A 16,500-nucleotide genomic window follows, 5' to 3' on the forward strand; every position below is an offset into this window, starting at 1 on the left:
TATTCAAAAGGGTTTTTGTTCCAGGAGGCATAAGTTAAGTGAGAAATGGTTACTTATACTTTTGGGTAAAAGTATATTTTCAGTCTTTTGTGGGGCTAATAAATGTTAATAAAATTACTCTTGAAAGTATTATCATTACGTTAAGTAGGTGTGATAGAAATAATTCACACAGTTTTGATAATAAAATGATTTTGAGTTGGATTTCCCTGGTCAGGTTGTGTTTGGTTTGTGGTTTGCAAAAGGCTTTTTTTTTCGATAGTAATTGTTCTTGTTAGATATTCTTGAGAATGTGATTGGTGAGTAAATTAGGGAATGTGGTCAGAGACATTTCTATGCTACTTGTGGCTTCTAGTCAGGATGGGGTGGTCGGTGCAGATTCTTGGATAGGAATTCTTCAGGTGGGATCTCTAGTTTGGCTCATCAGAAGGTATCCCAGAAAGGGTTCAATTGCCCTTTCAAAATTACTTTTGTTTTATGAGAAACTAGGCACATTAACATCTCTTTACTCATCCAATACATCTATAGCATATACCAGGAACGTATTATCACACCTCTTTTTTTTTTTCTAGGTGTCTATTTGAAAGTGAAAAGAAGCAAGATATGGAATCCTCCAGTCAGCGGCAATAGAGGAATCAGAGAACTGGTAATTAATATTATTATTAATTACTGATAATGATCAGGCTAGTTTCTAGCTCTGGACTTTCAGAGGTGTGGTAATACCTTCCTAGTATATAAGAATACATGTCTAGTAGTACATATATTGGCTACAGATATTTCAGGGCATTGTAAATGCCTTTGCGTTCTGCACATGGATTCACTGCATTTACATTCCAACATACACATTCATCACCATCTCCCCTTTCCCAATAGGAAATTTTTGCTGTCATGTGGGCATTGTGGCAGGTATGGAGGGCCCTGTGGCCGGCATTGAGAGAAATGAGGTAACTGTGGCTGTCATGGGGCATTATGACTGGCAAAAGCAGAAATGAGGGCATTTTGGCTGGCATAGAGGACATTTTGGCTGTCATGGAGATATTGTGGCCGGGATAAGGGACATTGTGGGTAAAAAGGGTTCAAAGTGGCTCTTATGGGAGTATTATGGCTTGCATTTAGGCATTGTTGCTTGAATGGGAGCCATTATGGCTGGCGTTGGAGCATTCCAGATGGAATAAGGCATATAGCGGGTGTCGTGGGCATTTTGGCTTAAATTAGCAGCATTATGGTTAGAACAAGGCCATTCTAGTTTGCATAGGCTAATAGTGGCATTGTGACTGTCATGGAGGGCATTGTGGCTGACATGTGCCATCATTGCTGGCATAGGGATTTGTGACTATCATGTGGACATTGTGGTTGACAAAGAGGAAATGAGTACATTGTAGCTGGCATGAAGGGCTTTGTTTTTAGGCAAATGAGAGCATTTTGTCTGTCATATGGGCATTGATTATATGTAGCTGTCATTGTGTCCTTGTGGTTGGCATAAGGGGCATTGGCAGCATTGTTACTGGCTGTTATGGTGGCATTTTGACTGGAATAATAGACATATCGGGTGTTATTGTGGCTGGCATGGGGGCTTTGTGGTTGTCATGTTGTCATTGTTTTTGGCCAAGGGTGAAGTGAGGGCGTTGTGACTGGCATGGATGGTATTGTGTCTCGCAAAAGGGGATGTGAGGACATTTTGGCTGTCATGGAGGCAATATGTTTGGTATACGGGCATTGGAGGTTTGTGGTTGTCGTTTTGGCAATGTGGCTGGCATAAGGGGTATTGTTTCCGGGATTAAGTACATTGTATCTGGCATTGTTGCTGGAATGTGGAATTATGGCTGGCATGAGGGCTTTGTGGTTGCCTTGGGGATATTGTGGTTGGCTAAAAGGAAATTAAGGGCATTCTGGCTGGCATGGAGGTCATTGTAACTGGCAAAGGAGGAAGTGAGGGCATTTTGGTTATTATGGGGATTCGTGGCTGGCATAAGGGCATTAAAGGCTTTTGCTGGTCAAAGAGGCATTGTGGCGAGCATAAGGTGCATTGACAGCATTGTTGCTTTAATAAAGTACATTGTGGCTGGCATGGGGGATTTGTGACTGGGAAAATGGATATAGCTGTTGTCATTTTGGCATTGTACATTGCACAGGCGCATTGTGGGTGGTATGGAGACTTTCCTTTTGGAAAGGTGGCGATGAGGGCATTCTGGCTGGCATGAATTTAATTGTGGCTGTAATAAGGACATAGTGGCTGAGATAAGAGATATTGTGGGTGTCATGGTGGCATATTGGCTCTTATGGTGAGCATTGTGACTGGAAAATATGAGTTTTTGCTGGCATGGAGCACTATAGCTGGTATAAAGATTATGATGGTCTTCATGGGGCAATGAGACTGATTAGAGGATCATTAAGCTTATTGCAGTTGTCTTTGAGGAATTCTAATTCAGTGTGGCTGTCATGGGGGCATTTTAATAGTTATGAAGGTGTTAGGGCTGGCATGGAGGGCATTGAGGTATTTATGTGGGCATTGTGGCTGGTAAAATGGGCAATGAGAGCATTGTAATTGTCATTGGGGCATTTTGGCCATTGTAGGGCAATAGTTTCTGTCATGGGCACTGTGGCTCTCATGTGGGCTTTATTGTGAGTTTCATGGGGTATTGTAAAGGATCTGCCAGGCACAGCTTCGGGGTTAACTCCCAGAATTAATCAGTCAGCACCTGAGTCTACATCCCTGAGACTGACTCCTGCTTCCACCACTGTGGCTGGCAGGCTTAGGAGTGGGAGAGCCTATCGTAACCTGGCCAGACTCAGCTAGCTCCCGCCCTCGGTCTATTTAAGCCTGCCCTTCCTGTCCCTCTGGGCTTGTGATTCTTTTCTTGTGGTTTCCTGGCCCAGCTACAGCTCCTGCTATTTTTGATCCTGCTCCATACAGACCCTGGCTTACCGACTACTCTTCTGCTCTTCGTTTTCTACCTCGCACACTCCTGGCTTGACTCGGCTCGTTCACCACTCTGGTTGCTCACGGTGTTGCCGTGGGCAACTGCCCCTTTTCCTTGCTTGTGTTCCTTTGTATGTTTGTCATGTTTGTCGTGCACTTACTGAGCGCAGGGACCGCCGCCCAGTTGTACCCCGTCGCCTAGGGCGGGTCGTTGCAAGTAGGCAGGGACAGAGTGGCGGGTAGATTAGGGCTCACTTGTCCGTCTCCCTACCCCCCGCCATTACATAATCACAAGCCCATACCTAGTCTACCCTGGTCCCTGACACCACTATGGATCCCCGTGAGACCCTGGCTCAGCAAATGCAGGGTCTCTCCCTACAAGTCCAGGCCCTGGCTCAGAGGGTCAACCAGCCTGATGCTACCTTGGTAGTTCCCCTCACCGCACCTCTTGAACCCCACCTCAAGTTGCCCGACCGGTTCTCAGGGGACCGGAGGGCTTTTCTCTCCTTTCGGGAGAGTTGTAGGCTTTACTTTCGTTTAAAGCCTCATTCCTCAGGTTCTGAGAGCCAGCGGGTGGGTATAATTATGTCCCGGCTCCAGGAAGGGCCCCAAGAGTGGGCCTTCTCCTTGGCTCCTGACGCCGTTGAACTTTCCTCCGTTGATTGTTTTTTTTCTGCTCTCGGACTTATTTATGACGAGACTGACAGGACTGCCTTTGCCGAGAGTCAGCTGGTGATCTTAAGTCAGGGTAAGAGACCTGTTGAGGAGTATTGCTCTGACTTTCGGAAGTGGTGCGTAGCTTCTCGGTGGAATGACCCTGCTTTAAGGTGCCAGTTTAGGTTGGGTCTGTCGAATGCCCTGAAAGACCTGCTAGTTAGCTATCCCTCTTCTGACTCCCTAGACCAGGTTATGGCTTTAGCGGTACGACTTGACCGACGTTTTAGGGAACGACAACGTGAACGTTTATGTGTTTTCTCCTCCGACTCCCCCATGATGCCTCCCGAAGCTCCGTTGCTTCGTTCCTCCCCGAAAGATTCAGAGATACCTATGCAACTCGGGGCCTCCGTGTCCCCCCAACAACGTAGAGAATTCTGCAGGAAGAATGGTCTCTGCTTCTACTGTGGGGACGACAAGCATCAAGTGAACAACTGTCCTAAGCGTAAGATTGCAGCCAGAGAACTTCCGCGTCTAAGTGATCATCGGGGAGGTCACTTGGGCGCACAGGTATTTCCCGTAAATAGGAAACGTACTAAGATCTTGCTTCCCTTTCAGGTCTCTTTTGGTGGTAGGTCTGCTACCGGCAGTGCCTTCGTGGATTCAGGGTCCTCTACTAATATCATGTCTGTGGAATTTGCTATGTCTCTTGCTATGCCTCTGATTGATTTGCCTAAACCTGTCCCGGTAGTGGGTATCGACTCCACTCCTCTTGCTAATGGTTATTTTACACAGCATACCCCTGTTTTTGAACTCCTTGTTGGCTCCATGCATTTGGAGCAATGCTCTGTACTGTTGATGCAGGGATTATCGTACGATTTGGTTCTAGGTCTTCCCTGGTTGCAGTTGCATAATCCCACGTTTGACTGGAATACTGGGGAGCTAACCAAATGGGGTAATGAATGTTGTACGTCATGTTTTTCTATTAATTCTATTTCTCCCCCTAAGGAGGCGAATACGGTACCCGAGTTTGTTCAGGACTTCGCTGATGTTTTCTCTAAGGAGGCCTCCGAAGTGTTACCTCCTCATAGAGAATACGATTGCGCTATCGAATTGGTACCAGGAGCTAAGCTTCCTAAGGGCAGGATATTTAATCTTTCTTGTCCCGAACGTGAAGCCATGAGAGTGTATATCCAGGAATCCCTGGCCAAGGGTTACATTCGTCCCTCTTCTTCTCCGGTAGGTGCTGGCTTCTTCTTCATAGGGAAGAAGGATGGTGGTCTTAGGCCATGCATTGACTACCGTAGCCTGAATAAGGTCACGGTAAGGAACCAGTATCCCCTTCCTTTGATTCCTGATCTCTTTAATCAGGTTCAGGGGGCCCAATGGTTTTCTAAATTGGATCTACGGGGGGCGTATAACCTTATTCGCATCAAAGAGGGGGATGAGTGGAAGACTGCGTTTAACACGCCCGAAGGCCATTTCGAATACCTCGTCATGCCCTTTGGGTTGTGTAATGCCCCTGCGGTCTTCCAGAATTTCATAAATGAGATTTTGAGAAATTACCTGGGGATATTTCTGGTAGTGTACCTTGATGACATACTGGTGTTTTCCAAGGACTGGTACTCCCACATTGAGCATGTCAGGAAGGTGCTCCAGGTCCTTCGGGAAAACAAACTCTTTGCCAAAACCGAAAAATGTGTGTTTGGGGTACAGGAGATTAAATTTTTGGGTCAAATCCTCACTCCTCATGAATTCCGCATGGACCCCGCCAAGGTTCAGGCTGTGGCGGAATGGGTCCAACCTGCCTCCCTGAAGGCGTTACAGTGTTTTTTGGGGTTCGCTAATTATTACAGGAGATTTATTGCTAACTTCTCGGTCATCGCTAAGCCCCTTACGGACCTCACTCGCAAAGGTGCTGATCTCCTCCACTGGCCTCCTGAGGCTGTCCAGGCTTTTGAGGTCCTTAAGAAGTGCTTTATCTCGGCCCCGGTGCTGGTTCAGCCCAACCAAATGGAGCCATTTATCGTGGAAGTTGACGCATCTGAGATGGGAGTGGGGGCTGTCTTGTCCCAGGGTACCGGGTCCCTCACCCATCTCCGCCCCTGTGCCTACTTCTCCAGGAAGTTTTCGCCAACTGAAAGTAACTATGATATTGGCAACGGCGAACTCTTAGCCATTAAATGGGGATTTGAAGAGTGGCGCCACTTCCTGGAGGGGGCTAGGCACCAGGTAACGGTCCTTACCGACCACAAGAATCTGGTTTTCCTAGAATCTGCCCGGAGGCTAAACCCGAGACAAGCTCGATGGGCGTTATTTTTTACCAGATTCAATTTTTTGGTTACCTATAGGGCTGGGTCTAAAAATATTAAGGCTGATGCACTGTCGCGTAGCTTCATGGCCAGCCCTCCTTCGGAGGAAGATCCTGCTTGTATTTTGCCTCCAGGTATAATCATTTCCTCGATCTATTCTGATTTAGTCTCTGATATTGCTGCTGATCAAGGTTCAGCTCCCGGGAACCTTCCTGAGAACAAGCTGTTTGTTCCCCTGCAATTCCGGCTAAGGGTACTTAGGGAAAATCATGACTCCGCACTATCTGGCCATCCAGGCATCCTGGGTACCAAACACCTCATTACCAGAAATTATTGGTGGCCTAGGTTGCCTAAAGACGTTAAGGCCTACGTCGCCGCTTGTGAGGTTTGTGCTAGGTCCAAGACTCCCAGGTCCCGACCAGCGGGCTTACTGCGTTCGTTGCCCATTCTCCAGAGACCTTGGACACATATCTCCATGGATTTTATCACTGATTTGCCTCCATCCCAAGGCAAGTCGGTGGTGTGGGTGGTGGTGGACCGCTTCTGTAAGATGTGCCACTTTGTGCCCCTCAAGAAACTACCCAACGCCAAGACGTTGGCTACCTTGTTTGTCAAACACATCCTGCGTCTCCATGGGGTCCCTGTCAATATTGTTTCGGACAGAGGGGTACAATTTGTTTCATTGTTTTGGAGAGCCTTCTGTATGAAGTTGGGGATTGATCTGTCCTTCTCCTCTGCCTTCCATCCTGAAACCAATGGCCAAACGGAGAGGACTAATCAATCTCTAGAACAATACTTAAGGTGTTTTGTCTCTGACTGTCAATTTGATTGGGTCTCTTTCATTCCCCTCGCCGAATTTTCCCTTAATAACCGGGTCAGTAACTCGTCAGGGGTCTCTCCCTTTTTTTGTAATTTTGGGTTTAACCCACGGTTCTCCTCCGTTTCACCTGGTAGTTCCAACAATCCCGAGGTAGAGGTCGTTCATCGGGAACTGTGCACAGTCTGGGCCCAGGTTCAGAAAAACCTAGAGGTGTCCCAGAGCGTACAAAAAACTCAGGCTGATAAAAAACGTTCTGCTAACCCCCTGTTTATGGTCGGGGATCTGGTGTGGTTGTCGTCTAGGAACTTGTGTCTCAAGGTTCCGTCCAAGAAGTTTGCTCCCCGGTTTATTGGGCCGTATAAGGTCATTGAGGTCCTCAATCCTGTCTCCTTCCGGCTGGAGTTACCCCCGTCTTTCCGTATACACGACGTGTTTCATGCCTCCCTCCTCAAACGCTGTTCCCCGTCCTTGGCTCCCTCGAGGAGACCTCCTGTTCCCGTCCTCACCCCTGAGGGGGTGGAATTCGAGGTGGCCAGGATTGTGGACAGCAAGATGGTCCAAGGCTCCCTCCAGTACCTCGTCCATTGGAGAGGATATGGGCCCGAGGAGAGGACTTGGGTACCCGCCCGGGATGTTCACGCTGGGGTATTGGTCAGGAGGTTCCACCTGCATTTCCCCAGTAAGCCAGGTCCACTTAGAAAGGGTCCGGTGGCCCCTCATAAAAGGGGGGGTACTGTAAAGGATCTGCCAGGCACAGCTTCGGGGTTAACTCCCAGAATTAATCAGTCAGCACCTGAGGCTACATCCCTGAGACTGACTCCTGCTTCCACCACTGTGGCTGGCAGGCTTAGGAGTGGGAGAGCCTATCGTAACCTGGCCAGACTCAGCTAGCTCCCGCCCTCGGTCTATTTAAGCCTGCCCTTCCTGTCCCTCTGGGCTTGTGATTCTTTTCTTGTGGTTTCCTGGCCCAGCTACAGCTCCTGCTATTTTTGATCCTGCTCCATACAGACCCCTTTCTTACCGACTATTCTTCTGCTCTTCGTTTTGTACCTCGCACACTCCTGGCTTGACTCGGCTCGTTCACCACTCTGGTTGCTCACGGTGTTGCCGTGGGCAACTGCCCCTTTTCCTTGCTTGTGTTCCTTTGTGTGTTTGTCGTGCACTTACTGAGCGCAGGGACCGCCGCCCAGTTGTACCCCGTCGCCTAGGGCGGGTCGTTGCAAGTAGGCAGGGACAGAGTGGCGGGTAGATTAGGGCTCACTTGTCCGTCTCCCTACCCCCCGCCATTACAGGTATTGTGACTGGGATTATGAACATTGTGGATGTCATGAGGGCATTTTGAGGAGATAAGGAATATTGCAGATGGGGGTTTAGTAAATTTCATGGAGTCATTGTGGCTGGCAAGATGACATTTTTGACTGTCATAGGGCATTATAGTTGTCATAGGGGCACTGAGGCCATTGTGGTTGTCATGGTTTTATTGCGGTTGGCTAAGGGGGGCATTGAGGGCAATGTGTCTGGAATAAGGGGAATTGTGAGAGGTATAAAGGATACTGGGGACATTGTAGCTGTAATGGGGGCATTTTGGTTTGGATATGGGATATTGCTGATTTCATATAAGCATGTTGTCTGCCACGGGGTACTTTGACTGTCATGGTGTTTTTGTGGTTAGTTAGCATTGTGGCTGGCATGGATGAAATTGTGGCTAACATTGGGGGCATTTTAACTGGGATAAGGGACATATTAGGGGTCATGAGGGCATTGTGTCTGGCAGGTGTCATGGCTAGCATGGGGATTTGTATCTGTCATGTGCTAGTTGGCAAAGGGGGAAGTGAGCGCATTGTTGCTTTTTATTGCAGCATAGTGGCTCGTAAAGGGATATTGCCAGTTTTTAAATACCACTTGGGCATAGGGGCTGCCTTAAAGGGCATTGATTATTGCATGGAAGAGAGTTGATTGTGACTTAAAAGGAGGAAATATGGCTGGCATAAGGCCTAGTGGCTCTTATAAGAACCTGGTGGCTGGCATGGGGCATAGTAAATGGCATAAGGTACTTTGTTGGTGTTATGGGGGCATTATGGCTGGCCTGAAGAGCATTGTGGCTTTTTTTGGGGTATTGTGGCTGGTATATAGGGCACTCTGGTTGTCATGTGGGAATTTTTGTTGGCCTAGCAGGTACTGTAGCTTGCATAGGGTTCATTAAAGGCATTGTGGTTGTCATGGGGAAAGGTGGTTGGCACTGAGGACTTTGTGGCAGGTACTGCAGCTTTTTAGGTATTGTTGTTCTCAAACGGGCATTGTGCTGTGATTGGAACATTGTGACTGTCGTGACTTCTTAATTCAGGAGAGCAAAGAAGAAAAAATAACTTTACTCAAAAGGGTTTTTGTTCCAGGAGGCATAAGTTAAGTGAGAAATGGTTACTTATACTTTTGGGTAAAAGTATATTTTCAGTCTTTTGTGGGGCTAATAAATGTTAATAAAATTACTCTTGAAAGTATTATCATTACGTTAAGTAGGTGTGATAGAAATAATTCAGTTTTGATAATAAAATCATTTTGAGTTGGATTTCCCTGGTCAGGTTGTGTTTGGTTTGTGGTTTGCAAAAGGCTTTTTTTTTCGATAGTAATTGTTCTTGTTAGATATTCTTGAGAATGTGATTGGTGAGTAAATTAGAGAATGTGGTCAGAGACATTTCTATGCTACTTGTGGCTTCTAGTCAGGATGGGGTGGTCGGTGCAGATTCTTGGATAGGAATTCTTCAGGTGGGATCTCTAGTTTGGCTCATCAGAAGGTATCCCAGAAAGGGTTCAATTGCCCTTTAAAAATTACTTTTGTTTTATGAGAAACTAGGCACACTAACATCTCTTTACTCATCCAATACATCTATAGCATATACCAGGAACGTATTATCACACCTCTTTTTTTTTTCTAGGTGTCTATTTGAAAGTGAAAAGAAGCAAGATATGGAATCCTCCAGTCAGAGGCAATAGAGGAATCAGAGAACTGGTAATTAATATTATTATTAATTACTGATAATGATCAGGCTAGTTTCTAACTCTGGACTTTCAGAGGTGTGGTAATACCTTCCTAGTATATAAGAATACATGTCTAGTAGTACATATATTGGCTACAGATATTTCAGGGCATTGTAAATGCCTTTGCGTTCTGCACATGGATTCACTGCATTTACATTCCAACATACACATTCATCACCATCTCCCCTTTCCCAATAGGAAATTTTTGCTGTCATGTGGGCATTGTGGCAGGTATGGAGGGCCCTGTGGCCGGCATTGAGAGAAATGAGGTAACTGTGGCTGTCATGGGGCATTATGACTGGCAAAAGCAGAAATGAGGACATTTTGGCTGTCATGGAGATATTGTGGCCGGGATAAGGGACATTGTGGGTAAAATGGGTTCAAAGTGGCTCTTATTGGAGTATTATGGCTTGCATTTAGGCATTGTTGCTTGAAAAGGAGCCATTATGGCTGGCGTTGGAGCATTCCAGATGGAATAAGGCATATAGCGGGTGTCATGTGGGCATTGTGGCTTAAATTAGCAGCATTATGGTTAGAACAAGGCCATTCTAGTTTGCATAGGCTAATAGTGGCATTGTGACTGTCATGGAGGGCATTGTGGCTGACATGTGCCATCATTGCTGGCATAGGGATTTGTGACTGTCATGTGGACATTGTGGTTGACAAAGAGGAAATGAGTACATTGTAGCTGGCATGAAGGGCTTTGTTTTTAGGCAAATGAGAGCATTTTGTCTGTCATATGGGCATTGATTATATGTAGCTGTCATTGTGTCCTTGTGGTTGGCATAAGGGGCATTGGCAGCATTGTTACTGGCTGTTATGGTGGCATTTTGACTGGAATAATAGACATATCGGGTGTTATTGTGGCTGGCATGGGGGCTTTGTGGTTGTCATGTTGTCATTGTTTTTGGCCAAGGGTGAAGTGAGGGCGTTGTGACTGGCATGGATGGTATTGTGTCTCACAAAAGGGGATGTGAGGACATTTTGGCTGTCATGGAGGCAATATGTTTGGTATACGGGCATTGGAGGTTTGTGGTTGTCGTTTTGGCAATGTGGCTGGCATAAGGGGTATTGTTTCCGGGATTAAGTACATTGTATCTGGCATTGTGGCTGGAATGTGGAATTATGGCTGGCATGAGGGTTTTGTGGTTGCCTTGGGGATATTGTGGTTGGCTAAAAGGAAATTAAGGGCATTCTGGCTGGCATGGAGGTCATTGTAACTGGCAAAGGAGGAAGTGAGGGCATTTTGGTTATAGTGGGGATTCGTGGCTGGCATAAGGGCATTAAAGGCTTTTGCTGGTCAAAGAGGCATTGTGGCGAGCATAAGGTGCATTGACAGCATTGTTGCTTTAATAAAGTACATTGTGGCTGGCATGGGGGATTTGTGACTGGGAAAATGGATATAGCTGTTGTCATTTTGGCATTGTAGATTGCACAGGGGCATTGTGGGTGGTATGGAGACTTTCCTTTTGGAAAGGTGGCGATGAGGGCATTCTGGCTGCCATGAATTTAATTGTGGCTGTAATAAGGACATAGTGGCTGAGATAAGAGATATTGTGGGTGTCATGGTGGCATATTGGCTCTTATGGTGAGCATTGTGACTGGAAAATATGAGTTTTTGCTGGCATGGAACACTATAGCTGGTATAAAGGATATGATGGTCTTCATGGGGCAATGAGACTGATTAGAGGATCATTAAGCTTATTGCAGTTGTCTTTGAGGAATTCTAATTCAGTGTGGCTGTCATGTGGGCATTTTAATAGTTATGAAGGTGTTAGGGCTGGCATGGAGGGCATTGAGGTATTTATGTGGGCATTGTGGCTGGTAAAATGGGCAATGAGAGCATTGTAATTGTCATTGGGGCATTTTGGCCATTGTAGGGCAATAGTTTCTGTCATGGGCACTGTGGCTCTCATGTGGGCTTTATTGTGAGTTTCATGGGGTATTGTGACTGGGATTATGAACATTGTGGATGTCATGAGGGCATTTTGAGGAGATAAGGAATATTGCAGATGGGGGTTTAGTAAATTTCATGGAGTCATTGTGGCTGGCAAGATGACATTTTTGACTGTCATAGGGCATTATAGTTGTCATAGGGGCACTGAGGCCATTGTGGTTGTCATGGTTTTATTGCGGTTGGCTAAGGGGGCATTGAGGGCAATGTGTCTGGAATAAGGGGAACTGTGAGAGGTATAAAGGATACTGGGGACATTGTAGCTGTAATGGGGGCATTTTGGTTTGTATATGGGATATTGCTGATTTCATATAAGCATGTTGTCTGCCACGGGGTACTTTGACTGTCATGGTGTTTTTGTGGTTAGTTAGAATTGTTGCTGGCATGGATGAAATTGTGGCTAACATTGGGGGCATTTTAACTGGGATAAGGGACATAGCAGGGGTCATGAGGGCATTGTGTCTGGCAGGTGTCATGGCTAGCATGGGGATTTGTATCTGTCATGTGCTAGTTGGCAAAGGGGGAAGTGAGCGCATTATTGCTTTTTATTGCAGCATAGTGGCTCGTAAAGGGATATTGCCAGTTTTTAAATACCACTTGGGCATAGGGGCTGGCTTAAAGGGCATTGATTATTGCATGGAATAGAGTTGATTGTGACTTAAAAGGAGGCAATATGGCTGGCATAAGGCATAGTGGCTCTTATAAGAACCTGGTGGCTGGCATGGGGCATAGTAAATGGCGTAAGGTACTTTGTGGGTGTTATGGGGGCATTATGGCTGGCCTGAAGAGCATTGTGGCTTTTTTTGGGGTATTGTGGCTGGTATAGAGGGCACTCTGGTTGTCATGTTGGAATTTTGGTTGGCCTAGCAGGTACTGTGGCTTGCATAGGGTTCATTAAAGGCATTGTGGTTGTCATGGGGAAAGGTGGTTGGCACTGAGGACTTTGTGGCAGGTACTGCAGCTTTTTAGGTATTGTTGTTCTCAAACGGGCATTGTGCTGTGATTGGAACATTGTGACTGTCGTGACTTCTTAATTCAGGAGAGCAAAGAAGAAAAAATAACTTTACTCAAAAGGGTTTTTGTTCCAGGAGGCATAAGTTAAGTGAGAAATGGTTACTTATACTTTTGGGTAAAAGTATATTTTCAGTCTTTTGTGGGGCTAATAAATGTTAATAAAATTACTCTTGAAAGTATTATTATTACGTTAAGTAGGTGTGATAGAAATAATTCACACAGTTTTGATAATAAAATGATTTTGAGTTGGATTTCCCTGGTCAGGTTGTGTTTGGTTTGTGGTTTGCAAAAGGCTTTTTTTTTCGATAGTAATTGTTCTTGTTAGATATTCTTGAGAATGTGATTGGTGAGTAAATTAGGGAATGTGGTCAGAGACATTTCTATGCTACTTGTGGCTTTTAGTCAGGATGGGGTGGACTTTGCAGATTCTTGGATAGGAATTCTTCAGGTGAGATCTCTAGTTTGGCTCATCAGAAGGTATCCCAGAAAGGGTTCAATTGCCCTTTAAAAATTACTTTTGTTTTATGAGAAACTAGGCACACTAACATCTCTTTACTCATCCAATACATCTATAGCATATACCAGGAACGTATTATCACACCTCTTTTTTTTTTCTAGGTGTCTATTTGAAAGTGAAAAGAAGCAAGATATGGAATCCTCCAGTCAGCGGCAATAGAGGAATCAGAGAACTGGTAATTAATATTATTATTAATTACTGATAATGATCAGGCTAGTTTCTAGCTCTGGACTTTCAGAGGTGTGGTAATACCTTCCTAGTATATAAGAATACATGCCTAGTAGTACATATATTGGCTACAGATATTTCAGGGCATTGTAAATGCCTTTGCGTTCTGCACATGGATTCACTGCATTTACATTCCAACATACACATTCATCACCATCTCCCCTTTCCCAATAGGAAATTTTTGCTGTCATGTGGGCATTGTGGCAGGTATGGAGGGCCCTGTGGCCGGCATTGAGAGAAATGAGGTAACTGTGGCTGTCATGGGGCATTATGACTGGCAAAAGCAGAAATGAGGGCATTTTGGCTGGCATAGAGGACATTTTGGCTGTCATGGAGATATTGTGGCCGGGATAAGGGACATTGTGGGTAAAATGGGTTCAAAGTGGCTCTTATTGGAGTATTATGGCTTGCATTTAGGCATTGTTGCTTGAAAAGGAGCCATTATGGCTGGCGTTGGAGCATTCCAGATGGAATAAGGCATATAGCGGGTGTCATGTGGGCATTGTGGCTTAAATTAGCAGCATTATGGTTAGAACAAGGCCATTCTAGTTTGCATAGGCTAATAGTGGCATTGTGACTGTCATGGAGGGCATTGTGGCTGACATGTGCCATCATTGCTGGCATAGGGATTTGTGACTGTCATGTGGACATTGTGGTTGACAAAGAGGAAATGAGTACATTGTAGCTGGCATGAAGGGCTTTGTTTTTAGGCAAATGAGAGCATTTTGTCTGTCATATGGGCATTGATTATATGTAGCTGTCATTGTGTCTTTGTGGTTGGCATAAGGGACATTGGCAGCATTGTTACTGGCTGTTATGGTGGCATTTTGACTGGAATAATAGACATATCGGGTGTTATTGTGGCTGGCATGGGGGCTTTGTGGTTGTCATGTTGTCATTGTTTTTGGCCAAGGGTGAAGTGAGGGCGTTGTGACTGGCATGGATGGTATTGTGTCTCACAAAAGGGGATGTGAGGACATTTTGGCTGTCATGGAGGCAATATGTTTGGTATACGGGCATTGGAGGTTTGTGGTTGTCGTTTTGGCAATGTGGCTGGCATAAGGGGTATTGTTTCCGGGATTAAGTACATTGTATCTGGCATTGTGGCTGGAATGTGGAATTATGGCTGGCATGAGGGTTTTGTGGTTGCCTTGGGGATATTGTGGTTGGCTAAAAGGAAATTAAGGGCATTCTGGCTGGCATGGAGGTCATTGTAACTGGCAAAGGAGGAAGTGAGGGCATTTTGGTTATAGTGGGGATTCGTGGCTGGCATAAGGGCATTAAAGGCTTTTGCTGGTCAAAGAGGCATTGTGGCGAGCATAAGGTGCATTGACAGCATTGTTGCTTTAATAAAGTACATTGTGGCTGGCATGGGGGATTTGTGACTGGGAAAATGGATATAGCTGTTGTCATTTTGGCATTGTAGATTGCACAGGGGCATTGTGGGTGGTATGGAGACTTTCCTTTTGGAAACGTGGCGATGAGGGCATTCTGGCTGCCATGAATTTAATTGTGGCTGTAATAAGGACATAGTGGCTGAGATAAGAGATATTGTGGGTGTCATGGTGGCATATTGGCTCTTATGGTGAGCATTGTGACTGGAAAATATGAGTTTTTGCTGGCATGGAACACTATAGCTGGTATAAAGGATATGGTGGTCTTCATGGGGCAATGAGACTGATTAGAGGATCATTAAGCTTATTGCAGTTGTCTTTGAGGAATTCTAATTCAGTGTGGCTGTCATGTGGGCATTTTAATAGTTATGAAGGTGTTAGGGCTGGCATGGAGGGCATTGAGGTATTTATGTGGGCATTGTGGCTGGTAAAATGGGCAATGAGAGCATTGTAATTGTCATTGGGGCATTTTGGCCATTGTAGGGCAATAGTTTCTGTCATGGGCACTGTGGCTCTCATGTGGGCTTTATTGTGAGTTTCATGGGGTATTGTGACTGGGATTATGAACATTGTGGATGTCATGAGGGCATTTTGAGGAGATAAGGAATATTGCAGATGGGGGTTTAGTAAATTTCATGGAGTCATTGTGGCTGGCAAGATGACATTTTTGACTGTCATAGGGCATTATAGTTGTCATAGGGGCACTGAGGCCATTGTGGTTGTCATGGTTTTATTGCGGTTGGCTAAGGGGGCATTGAGGGCAATGTGTCTGGAATAAGGGGAACTGTGAGAGGTATAAAGGATACTGGGGACATTGTAGCTGTAATGGGGGCATTTTGGTTTGTATATGGGATATTGCTGATTTCATATAAGCATGTTGTCTGCCACGGGGTACTTTGACTGTCATGGTGTTTTTGTGGTTAGTTAGAATTGTTGCTGGCATGGATGAAATTGTGGCTAACATTGGGGGCATTTTAACTGGGATAAGGGACATAGCAGGGGTCATGAGGGCATTGTGTCTGGCAGGTGTCATGGCTAGCATGGGGATTTGTATCTGTCATGTGCTAGTTGGCAAAGGGGGAAGTGAGTGCATTATTGCTTTTTATTGCAGCATAGTGGCTCGTAAAGGGATATTGCCAGTTTTTAAATACCACTTGGGCATAGGGGCTGGCTTAAAGGGCATTGATTATTGCATGGAATAGAGTTGATTGTGACTTAAAAGGAGGCAATATGGCTGGCATAAGGCATAGTGGCTCTTATAAGAACCTGGTGGCTGGCATGGGGCATAGTAAATGGCGTAAGGTACTTTGTGGGTGTTATGGGGGCATTATGGCTGGCCTGAAGAGCATTGTGGCTTTTTTTGGGGTATTGTGGCTGGTATAGAGGGCACTCTGGTTGTCATGTTGGAATTTTGGTTGGCCTAGCAGGTACTGTGGCTTGCATAGGGTTCATTAAAGGCATTGTGGTTGTCATGGGGAAAGGTGGTTGGCACTGAGGACTTTGTGGCAGGTACTGCAGCTTTTTAGGTATTGTTGTTCTCAAACGGGCATTGTGCTGTGATTGGAACATTGTGACTGTCGTGACTTCTTAATTCAGGAGAGCAAAGAAGAAAAAATAACTTTACTCAAAAGGGTTTTTGTTCCAGGAGGCATAA

General features: G+C 45.6%; 1 long non-coding RNA gene across 2 annotated transcripts in view; it reads left to right on the forward strand.

The window, feature by feature from the left end:
- The first annotated feature begins 9,641 nt into the window (after positions 1–9,641).
- Positions 9,642–16,500, forward strand: part of LOC142761139 (uncharacterized) — a 39,380-nt gene continuing 32,521 nt past the window's right edge. For both annotated transcript variants that reach the window (XR_012883518.1, XR_012883517.1), the window contains exons 1-2: positions 9,642–9,710; positions 13,326–13,399. This is a non-coding gene — a long non-coding RNA (uncharacterized LOC142761139). The remainder of the gene's footprint in view (positions 9,711–13,325; positions 13,400–16,500) is intronic.

Source organism: Rhinoderma darwinii, chromosome 4 (assembly GCF_050947455.1).
Source record: "Rhinoderma darwinii isolate aRhiDar2 chromosome 4, aRhiDar2.hap1, whole genome shotgun sequence".
NCBI lineage: Eukaryota > Metazoa > Chordata > Amphibia > Anura > Rhinodermatidae > Rhinoderma > Rhinoderma darwinii.